This window comes from Heterocephalus glaber, unplaced genomic scaffold, assembly GCF_053883595.1.
Source record: "Heterocephalus glaber isolate CG9 unplaced genomic scaffold, H.glaber_assembly_v1.0 deba00000071, whole genome shotgun sequence".
Classification (NCBI taxonomy): Eukaryota; Metazoa; Chordata; class Mammalia; order Rodentia; family Bathyergidae; genus Heterocephalus; species Heterocephalus glaber.
The window spans coordinates 16,423,190-16,434,446 of record NW_028258137.1 but is presented as its reverse complement, the minus strand read 5'-3'; the positions used below and the strand labels follow the sequence as shown (position 1 = coordinate 16,434,446).

General features: G+C 47.7%; 1 protein-coding gene across 3 annotated transcripts in view; it reads left to right on the top strand.

Annotated features, from left to right (window-relative positions):
• Positions 1 to 11,257, top strand: part of Wwp2 (WW domain containing E3 ubiquitin protein ligase 2) — a 152,277-nt gene that overhangs the window by 6,095 nt on the left and 134,925 nt on the right. The window contains exon 1 of one of the 3 annotated variants that reach the window (XM_004842933.3): positions 591 to 684. The exons of 1 other annotated variant lie outside the window; for it this stretch is intronic. The gene's annotated coding sequence lies outside the window, so the exon portion shown is untranslated. Of the gene's footprint in view, positions 1 to 590; positions 685 to 6,901; positions 7,000 to 11,257 lie in introns of those variants that run through there. One more of the 3 variants, XM_087204873.1, reaches the window with a different exon arrangement.

Below are 11,257 nucleotides of genomic sequence, written 5' to 3'. Positions count from 1 at the left end.
CAGATAATCAACATTTTTGGGACATAAACATTACACAGCTATTTATCTGTTATTCGTATGTCAGTGGGCATCCTGTATTTCATCTGGCAAACTTACTAAAAGGGTCAAATATTTGTTAACTGATTAGAGGTTTTTCTTTTTTCTTCTTGTTTTTTTGTACCGGGGATCGAGCTTGGGACCTTGTGCTTGCGAGGCAGGCGCCGGAACTACTGAGCTAAATCCCCGGCCCTAGAGGGTTTTCTTTCACTTGTTAATAACTGCATCTGTCCTAGAGCTGGGCATGGCTGCACGCCCGCAATCCCAGCTTTCTGGAGCGTGAGGCAGGAGGATCGCTGAGTTCGAGGCCAGCCTGGGCTACACTGAGTTCAAGGCCAGCCTGCACTACATAGTGAGACTCTGTCCCAGAGGGGTGACAGGCAGACCAAATAATGGTACTGGCATTCAGTGAGCATCCAGCTTCTGTAATGGCCTGGAGATCACCCAGCGAGCGGAAAACCTCTGCCCCTACACCGAGGAGTCCTTCCAGTCCAAGACTGCCGGCCTGCCTAGCTTACCGCACCTGCGAGGCCGACCAGCCTCTTCCGGGTCAGGTGACCAAACGTGATCACGTGACCCGGCCCGAGTGCGGGCTGTGGAAGGCGGAAGTGGGAGAGGAGTTGGGCGCCGCTTCTGTAGCCGCGGCAGGTAGCTACCGCCCGCGCGGGGGTGCGGCGGCGACGGGCTGCGCGGGGTGGCGCGGGGGCGGCGGGCGGCGCGGGGTGGGCCGGGGGCGGTGCGGCCGGGGCTCCGGGGGGCGGTGGCTTCCTGTGGGAGGGGCCTGGTGCGGCGGTTCCGGCCTCGGAGGAGGGGTGTCCCGGCTCCCGCCAGAAGGCAGTGGGCGCGCCGGGTGCCGCAGATTTGGCCGCCTGGGCGGGGGGAGGGCTTCCGGCGAGGAGAGGCTCCCCAGTGTCCGGGAGAGACAGGCGCACTCTCAGTCTGTGGAGGGATCGCGCCCCGACGAGGGGTCGATCTGGGACCGAGTTGAAAGTTGGCGCTTGGGAGTGGGTGTAGGGTAGGGAGGGAATAGGAGGAATGAGGAAGAAGATGCGGCCTGTCCCCAGCTGAGAGTCCCTTCCTTTCTCTGGAAATAATTGCTGTCCGAGACTTTGATTTCTGTCCCATTCAGTTTTTAAACTTCTGGAGGGAATCATAGACTCTTGATCGCCTGCTTTCGTCACACCCACTAAGTCTTGCTTGGGTAGGGTTTCCACTTCTGGGGACCTAGCTCCTGAGATCATCTTTCGTTGAGAATTTTCCTGACCAGGTCATCTTTGAGGCAAGGAAAAAAAGTGGGCACTTTGCTCTGACCTCGAAGTTTTTAATCTGCGCTGTTGACCTGTGACCAGGCCTGAGTTTCCTGGGCTCCTTAGTGACTGCTGAAATCTTGGGCAGAGGAGTGTCTCCCTGTACTTTACTGATTTCATGACTTTTGTGCTTTCTTAGGTTTTAATTATTCAGCTTTCCTTATCATGTGACTGCTTATCTTGAGCTGCCACTTAGGTAGGGTGAAGGAGAGCTCTGTGTTGTGTTCCTTAGAACTGGGACCTGGATCATGATTTTAAGGTTAAATACCTGTGTGAAAATTGTTTGCCTTCCTCATTCTCGTCGTGTTTACTGAAATTTTCAGAAGTGAAATGAGTTTCAGGAATGCAGTGTAAGTGGAGCGAGTGTTCATTCAAACCGGATATTCACAGGAGCCAGCGATGTTTTCGGCTACAAGTAGGAAAGGGGAAAAACCCCATCGTCGCTAATATTTTAGGAGTTCAAGTTTTTGCAGTATTTGACAAACATTTGAGTTAATTTTTGTAGGAGCCCTGTTAGGTTGGGAAGGTGTTACTCCCATTTCACAAGGAACAAACAGACCTGAGAGAGTTGACTTCGTTTTTAAACAAATTACGGGTCTGTCTCTTCCTGCTACAGTGCAGATTCTTCAAGGGCAAGGTTCATATTTTGTTTGGCTTCACTGGCTCCTAGCGTGGTGCCTGGTATGTTGCAGGCACTTGGTCAGTGTTTGGTGAGTAAATGAACTGCTAAAGGTCACACAGCAGTAGGTAGTGAACAAGGGATTTGAACTCAAGTCTTCTATCTCTTCTCAGATAAACTTGGCATTTTCTGTTACCGGTCCATGTGATAATGGTAGGTACAAGAAAAAGCCTGGGACTGGCTTCTCAGTCTCTTCCACTTAATACTACTTTCTCATCTGCAGAGAGTGCCCTCCCAACATGTTTTATCTTCTCCTTGCTCTTGTGAATGTGGCTGCTGTGCAGATGAAGAAACTGAGGTCCTCTGAGGTCCTTACTTTAGATGCCTGGGCTAGGAAGTGACTGAACGGGGACTGAAGCCCCAACCTTTTCTCCCTAGACTTGGTCTAGAGACAATAGAAGGCTTTATTGAGAACTTTGTACTATACTTTCTGAGTTTATTTTGTGCTGCTATATAACAGTACCATAGACTGGGAAGTTTATAAACAGTAGAACCTTATTTAGCTCCTGGTTCTGGAGGCTGGGAAGTCCCAGATGGAGGGGCTGCTTTTAGTGAGGGCCACCCTGCTGTGCCATCCTGTAGCAGAGCACATTGCATGGTAAAATGGGGGGGGGGCATAAAAGTGAGGGCCAAACTCACTTTTGTAACAAACCCAGTCTCATGATGACAGATGACATTAATTTACCCATTCATGGTCCCACCTCTCAAAACTGTTGCACTGGGAGTTAAGTTTCCAGAATTCGAACCCTGAGAACACATTCAAAGCACAGCGTATGCCAGTTTCCTCTTCCTGGGGACGTGCACTTTAATTCAGTGACTTCGGGGCCTGGGATTTAGCTCAGTGGTTCCACCATATGCCTTGCAAGCACAAGGACCAGAGTTTGATCCTCGGTACCAAAAAAAAAAAAAAAAAATTCAGTGACTTCTGGGTGCCCACTCTGGGCTAGGTATTGTGCGAAAGCTATGGCTGCCAGTCCCATGGGGCCCCTGAGCAGTGGAGATGCCCAGCATAATTTATACACCGGATGTTAGTTAGGCCTTAGCGTGAAGAAAAAGTAAAATGTCTCATTGATTTTTTTTTTGGTACTGGGGATCGAACTCAGGTCCTTGCGCTTGCGCAGCAGGTGGCAAAACCACTGAGCTAAATCCCTGGCTCTCATTGATATTTTTATATTACAGTAAATGATCCTATAAATATAGGTATGAGGCTGGGGATTTAGCTCAGTGGGTGCCTACCTAGCAAGCACAAGGTTCTGAGTTCCATCCTTGTTATGGGGTGGGGGTGGGTTATATATACTACCACACCCAGCTGATAATTTTATTTTTTTTAGTACCAGGGATCGAACTCAGGACCTTGAGCTTGCGAGGCAGGCGTGGTGCCACTGGGCTAAATCCCCAGCCTTATCCTATAAATATAGTAATACATAAATATATTTTATGAATAACATTTTTGATTTATTCAGTTAACGACAATATAATTAAAATTAGCTTCACCTGCTTCTTTTTAATTTTTTTTCTTTTTAAAAAAATGTTTCCTAAAAATGATTCATGTGGGGCCGGGGATTTGGCTCAGTGGTTCTGTCACCTGCCTCGCAAGCACAAGGACCTGAGTTTGATCCCCGGTACAAAAACAATAACAACAACAAAACAAAAATAAAAATGATTCATGTGGCTCCCATTTCATTTCTGCTGGACAGTAGCTGCCATTATATTTCTTTTGGACAGTGTTCTAAACACAGAGAATTTACCTGTACACAAGACAGGCAAAAATCTCTGCTCTTGTTGATCTTGAACGTTAGTAGGGATGCCCAGTAAACAAAATAACTAAGTGAAATCTCTACTGTAAGAAAGCAGGGAAGCCAGGTGAGGTTGCACACACACCTGTGATTCGAGCACTCAGCAGGCTGAGGCAGAAGATTTGCTCAGAGTTTGAGGCCAGCCTGGACTACACAGTGAAATCAAGGCCAGTGTGACCTATATAGTGAGACCTTCCTCGTCTCAAAACAACCAACCAACCAACGTTTGGTGGGGTTGCAACTTTAAATAGAATCCTTAGAAAAGTTTGAGAAGATACCAGTTGAGGAAAGAGCTGAGAGAACTTAAGAGACTATGTGGCCTGAATGAGAGGAGAATGGTTCAGCCAAAGGCCAAGTTCAAACCTGGAAAGAGAACCTGGAGAGAAGTAGGTGAGGGGAGTGGAAAGGCTGGGGTCAGAGCAGAGTTAGGTGTGGAAGGAGAGATGGCTGCTTGTGGAGGGCCTTGGGGGTCATGCTCAGGCTGTTGGTTTTCACTCAGGGTGAATTGGGCCCATGGGGTTTTGAGCAGTGGAGCGGACATGATCCACCTCCTTCTCACAGACCCACTCTGTTGCTTGGTGGGGTGAAAGAAGCCAGGATGGAAATGGGGAGACAAATGAGGAGGCTGTTGCCACACTCCAGGTGAAATGCATTGTGGGTATATCCTGAAGTGCAGCCCATAGGATTTGTGGGGAGAGAGAGGAATTGAGGAGCTGAGGGTGACTACTAGGTCTTTGGCATGAAGGACTGGAGATGTGGAGGAAGAGCAGGGTTGGGGCTGAGTTTTGTTCATGCTGACTCTGAAATGCCTGAGAGAAATCCAAGTGAGGGGGGTGTGGTGGTGCATGCCAGTAATCCCAGTTTCTTGGGAGTCCGAAGAATCACAAGTTTGAGGTCAGCCTGGGTAACTTAGTGAAACCTTGTCTCAAAAAAAAGAATAAAAGGGCTGAGATGTAGCTCAGTGGTGCCACGCCTGCCTGACAAGCACAAGGTCCTGAGTTTGATCCTAGGTACTGGGATAAACAAAAGGACTAAAAGGGCTGAGCATGTGGCTCAGTGTGGAGCATCCCTGGGATCAGTTCCTGGTACTGGGGAAAAACATCCAGGGTTTGTGGGGGCAGTGAGTGCAGAAGCCCGGGGACGGCCTGTGCTCCCGGCTGCTGTTATTGCGGGGGTGGTTTGGAGCCAGAGGTGCAGTGTGAGCGGCTGTCAGAAGAGTGCTGCTTGCCAGAAATTAGCCCACACCCCACCGGTGCTGGGTGTGAAAGCCAGGGTTTTGCACTGGGCTACATCCCCAGGCCTCCAGACTCCTTTTTTTCCTTCCTTTTCAAACAAGGTCTCACCAAGTTGCTAAATTGCCCAGGCTGGGCTCTAGCTTGCGATCCTCCTGCCTCAGCCTCCCAGAATGTTGGGATTATAGGTGTGCAGCAGCTCTTACTGGTAGGGACTTGAAGCACAGCAAAGCATTGCCGCACATCTCTGGGAACTTGGGTTTCTCTCCCTTTTCACTGTTCACATAAAGACTCTAGAAACTAGAAGCTAATGGGTTTCTTTCTTTTTTTTTTCTTAAGAGTAGGAAAAATTTATTGAGAGAAAGAAAGCTTCTAAGAGAGACAGAAGGGGGACCGGAAAGTGGGTTGCCCTGTTTCTTTTTTCTTAAGAAGGCTGCTTTTCCAACCGGGCATCTCTGTAGTGCCGCTGAGCTCAATTCGATTGCCAGTTTCTGCCATTAGTCTGGCTTTCTGGATTGGCAGCCAATTCAGACCATCAGAAAGGGTGTGAAAGAGACAGCCAGGCAGTATGGATAATGGCTTTTTAATGTTGAAAATATTGGTCTTGCCAGTTGTGGCCGTGTATGCCTGTAATCCCAGCACTTGGGAGGCTGAAGCGGGAGGATTGCTGCGAGTTTGAGGCCAGACTGGGCTGCATATCTAGATCCTGTCTCAACCAAAAACAAAAAAAGAAGAAAGAAAGAATATACTGGTTTTACCAAACACATATCGAGCACTTGTTTTGCTTTGTTTTGGATCGGCCAGGCATCCTCACTGGATAGATGTAACAGAAACAGCGCCTCCCTGAGGTGAAGCGACCCATATGAGGTCACGTAGCAGAGAAATGTAGAGCTGGGTTTGGAATCTTGGTCTTGAGTTCAGATGTGGTGTTTCCATCTGTGAGATGGTGCTGGGGATAGAGGAGCGCAAGCTCCCGTGAGATCAGATGGGTGTGCTGATTTTGTGATTTAGGACTGCCGTGGATTCTGACATTGCTAATACAGGGAAAGTGGGAAGATTTTCTTTGCCTTAGATTCCAGCTGGAATCCTTTTCAGAGTTTTACATGTTTCTTGTTCTTGCTCCTCCCTCCCCACTCATAAACACTCAGCGCATGCCTGTAATACCAGCACTTGGGAGGCTGAGGCAGGAGGATCACTGCAAGGTCAGGTCACCCTGAACTATGTTGAGAGACTGTCTCAAACCAAAGCAAAACAGAACAACCCAAACCAAACAACAAAAACAATACTTCAGTTGCGGTGTGTGGTAACTACTTCTAGGAAAATGCCAAGCATTCTCCCCTTAGGCCGCCCCTGCCTCTCGCTTCTGTCTGGTCTCCCTGGTCGTTAACCTGTAACCCACTGTGCTGCAGGGGCCTGCCCGGTGTGGATGATGGTTGGCAGATTGGGCGAGCTCAATTCTGGCTGATGATGGTTCTCCATGGGCCCTTGGAGAAGGGAGGGTGAGGCCAGGAAAAAGCACAGAGAAGGTGTGAGAATGCGGAGGGGAAGAGGGCTTTTGGACAGACCCTTTTCTTGCCTGTCACGCCAGCTACTCAGGAGGCTGAGGCAGGAAGGGTGTGAGTTCCAGGCCAGCCTGGACAATTCAGGGAGACTCTGTCTGAAAATAAAAATAGATTTTTGTTTTGTTTTGTTTTTTGAGACAGGGTCTCACTGTGTAGTCCAGTAGCCCAGGCTGCTCTAGAACTCACCAGGCTCCTGCTTCAGCCTCTCAAGTACTGGGATGCCTGGCTCAAGGATGAATTTATGACATATGAACTATGTTTCTTTTCTTTTTTTTTTGAGACAGGTTTTGCTATGTAGTGCAGGCTGGCCTTGAAGTCATTATGTAGCCCAGGTTGGCTTCCAACTCAGATCCTCCTGGCTCAGCCTTCCAAGTACTGGAATTACAGGTGCGTGCCACCACTCCCAGCTGAGCTATATTTCAATAGTAATAATAAATAAGAATGAAGCAGTCCTGTTTCAGATGTGCCCTCTGTGTCCTGTGGGGTCCAGTTAAGAATGTAGTGCCAGAGTAGGTGTGTGCTGCAGTGTCAGAGCACTTGCCTACCGTGCAGGCCTGGGCTCAGTCCCTAGCACTGAAGAAAAGAAAAGAAAAAGATTCTAGCGCAGCAGCAGCAGCCTCTGCCCCTCCTCTGGCTGTTGTTGGGCCACCGCCCAGGCAACTTCCTCTATTATTGGGGCAGATATATAGTTATACATACAGAGATAGAATACAGAGCTAGAGAAAGATAAGAGGATGGAGTCCAGGGCCTTTGCACTGAGCTACATCCAAGCTCTTTTTGATTTCTTATTTTGATACAGGTCTTGCTAAAACTTGTGATCCTCCTGCCTCAGCCTCCTAGAGTGCTGGGATTACAGGCCTGTGTCACTATGCGTGGCCCAATTGATGTTATTAAATATTTTCTCCCTGCTCTTATGTATTTCAACTATTTTAGCCAGAAATGAGGAAGATAGTCTTTGTCATCTTTCTGGCTGTCTCCAGACACGGAAGCTCGAGGTGCCTGATCACAGTAATGAGAGGGACTTGGGAATTTCTGCCCTGGCCAATAGCTTCTCCTCCCAATAGCCGTGGGTCCTAGGCAAGGACCGCCCCCCTCCCCTCCCCCAGCCCAAGTTTTTATTTTTTTTAAGCCTTCCTTATTTAAAAGTCAAGTGGGTGTCTCATTCTCCACACACCCACACACCTTTCTTAGTGTGTACTTTTTCTTCTAAATAAATCTTTTTCAGTCCTGTTAAAAGTCCAGGTGTAAGGAAATTACTGGTTCTCACCTACACAGATCCACAGATCTGACAAGCCCGGTTCTGTAGTTAGGGCTCGGAATTTTCTCCAAGGCCCAGTTTGACTCGGCAGGAGGTGCTTACCCTTTAAGAGGTGAGGCCCTGGGGCCTTTGGGTGCCTGGCCTTGGAGGAGGGGAGGGGCTGTGCCTCCCCACGTGTTCTCCCACGTGTCCCCCTCCTGGAAACTGTGGAGGCTGGGGCAGGAGGATCACTGGTCTGAGGGCAGCCTGGGCTGCAAAGTAGTTCAAAGCCAGTCTGGATGACACAGTGAGGCCCTGTCTCACAACCCCAACCCCTCTCCTAAAAATCCTCTCTGAAACTGAGCCAAGATAACCGATTTCTTTATTGAGAGGATCATGGGGGGGGGGTGTCACAGTGATGGAAGCTGGTGGCTCAGGTGGCCATGCCGACCAGCGAGGGCCCAGTGATGTCCAGAGTGATGTCCTCAGCCGGCTGGTCGCAGAGGGAGAGCAGCAGAGCGAGACGTGCTCGAGAGGGGTCCTTCCCCAGGGCTGCTTTACTCTCAGAAGCAGGACACGGTTGTGTTAGTGGGGGCATCAACAAATTGTTTTAAAATAGAGCCGGAAAAATACTCATTTTTAAAATAATGAAGTAGAACATAACGGTGTGTTTAGGATTCTGTTTTGGACCTGGAATCCTAATTAAGAAACAGTTTCAGCAAGACCATGCTCCCTGTGGCTGCAGGGGTCCATCTGTCCATCCTCCTTCTTTTTCTTCCTCCTTCCCTTCTTTCTTTCCTTCCCGGAACCCAGGGTCTGCGCATGCTCAGCCTTGGAGTGAGCTACAGCACAGCCCCAGGTCCCTTCCTCTCTCTGTCTCAGTCTCTCCCTTCCATCCTTTTCTCCTTCTCTTTCTTTTTTTTTTTCTCAGTGACCCTCCTGCCTCAGCCTCCCCAGTGCTGAGATTACAGGTGTGTGTCACCATGCTGCCATCTTTTTTTCTTTCTTTCTTTCTTTTTTTTTTTTTTTTGGTACCAGGGATGGAACTCAGGACCTTCTGCTTGCGAGGCAGGCGTGGTGCCACTGAGCTAAATCCCTGGCTCCATCTTTCTTTTTTTTTTTGGTATGGGGGATCGAACTCGGGTCCTTGCACTTGTGCAGCAGGTGGCGAAACCACTGAACTAAATCCCCAGCCCACTTTCTTTCTTTTTGAGACAGGGTCTGGCTGTGTAGTTCAGGCTGGCTTCCTACCCAGAGTGAGCCTCCTACCTTGGCCGCTCCGGTGCCGTAGGCTTTGGCATCCAGGGTGCTGCTGATCGGTGGAAGGCTCCTGGGTCTTTATCAATATCAGCAGACATTCACTTTTTTTTTTTAGCAAAACCTTTACTGGTACACTTTAGATATACATGATGATAACATTCATCATAGGAAATTTGTATCTGTATATAATGTATCTTGCTTTCTTTTTTCTCATTCTCCTCTTCCTTTGACCCCTCTTCCCGTCCTTTTTTTTTCTTGTACCGGGGATTGAACTCAGGACCTTGCATTTGCGGGGCAGGCGGTAGAACCACTGAGCTACATCCCCAGCCCTGTTGGTGGTTTCTTTTGCTGTACAAAAGCTTTTTTTTTTTGGTACCGGGGATTGAACTCGGGTCCTTGTGCTTGTGCAGCAGGCAGCAAAAACTTTTTAATAAGATGAGATCCCACTTGTTGATTCTTTGTGATGTTTCATGTGTGTGGTCATAGTTTTATTTATAAGGTCTGCCTATACCAATGTCTTTGGGAGTTCTACTTATTCTGTCTTCCAGCAGATTTAGTATTTCTGTTTTTTTTCCTTTGGTACTGGGGATCGAACTCAGGGCCTTGTGCAGCGCCACTGAGCTAAATCCCCGGCTAGTATTTCTGTTTTAATATTTAGATCTTAGATCCAGTTTGATTTGAGTTCAGTGGATGGTGAAAGATATGGGTCTAGTTTTTTTTTCTTGTTTCAGTTGTCCTTTATTGCAAGATCATAGAACTAATTATAAATTTAACCTATAACTTGGTAATATTTAGTCAGGTAATAAGTTAATAAAATCAAATTGCTTATTCAAAAGTGATCACAGAACAACTCAAGATGCAGAGTAAGGATGAGATGCATTGGACTGGCCAATCACTTTAGTTCTCACTAAATGAAACCCCAAGCTTTTTTTTTTTTAGGAAAAGTAAACTTTAATTTCAGTAGACAGCAATATGGGAAGTTTTTGTCACATAGACTAGTTTCCATTTAGTCAACTGTTTCTGGCTGTCTCAGTTGGGTGGATACATTTACGTAATAGGCTGTGCTTGAGCCTTCTTTGCAAGCAGCCTTAGATCTGCAGTGCACTTGGCAGTTGTCTCCTTCCCCTCCTGTGCAGAGATGCTGTGCACCACTTCTCCACTCAGTTTATCATGTGCTCTTGTTCCTTTCTTTTGTTTTGGTACCGGGGATCGAACTCGGGTCCTTGTGCTTGCGCAGCAGGCAGCGAAACCACTGAGCTAAATCCCCGGCCTGCTCTTGTTCCTTTCAATGCACCATATTCTGCACAGAGATATGATAGTCCAGGCAATTCTTTACCCCCTTATATACTCTATGTAGCTGTTCCCAGTAAGTAACCTCCAAGGCCATAGCAGTATTATTCCTCTGGACATCAGAAAGGTAGTGGTGCTTCTGAACAAGTGCCTGCTGTGTCTTCTCCAAATCAATTGCATCCTGGATTTGTTTCATGGAAGCTTGCTTTGCCTCTTCTAGTTGGGCAGTTTTTTGCTCATTGAGTTTATCAACAAATTCTGAAGGGCTAGAGATTTAGCTCAGTGGTTCCACCGCCTGGCTCACAAATGCAAGGACCCAAGTTCAATCCTTGGTACCAAAAAAAAAAAATTCTGCAAAAGAGGCACCATATTTTTTAATTGCATAGACAATCAGCCCTATTACAGATATGGAAGAGATGGTCTCTGGGGTAATCACATATATTTCTTTGGACAGAAAATACAAGATAAGCCCAGTTCCAAGCATGTAGGGTCCTGCTATACCAGTTTTAGGATAAAGGAACTGGAAGAATTCCTCAGGAATCAGGCCAAGATGAACTTTTCTGCCATATTCAGGAAGAGGTGGTAGAGGAGCAAGTCTTGGTTACTCTGTGTGAAAGATCCTTGTTGCCTGCAAGACCCCTGGTCCTAGGAGGGCTACATTCTTCAGAGAAGGGGCCGCTGTAGCAGTAGCAGAAAGTACCACCCGGGAAAGCATGGTCAGCAAAGGTCCAGGAAGCGGTTTTAGTGTACCTGTGACCCCGACTGGTGACTCTGGTCAGGGGCTGATATGGGTCTAGTTTTAATCTTTTCTTTTCTTTTTTTCTTTTTTTTGGTACCGGGGATCAAACTCAGGACTTT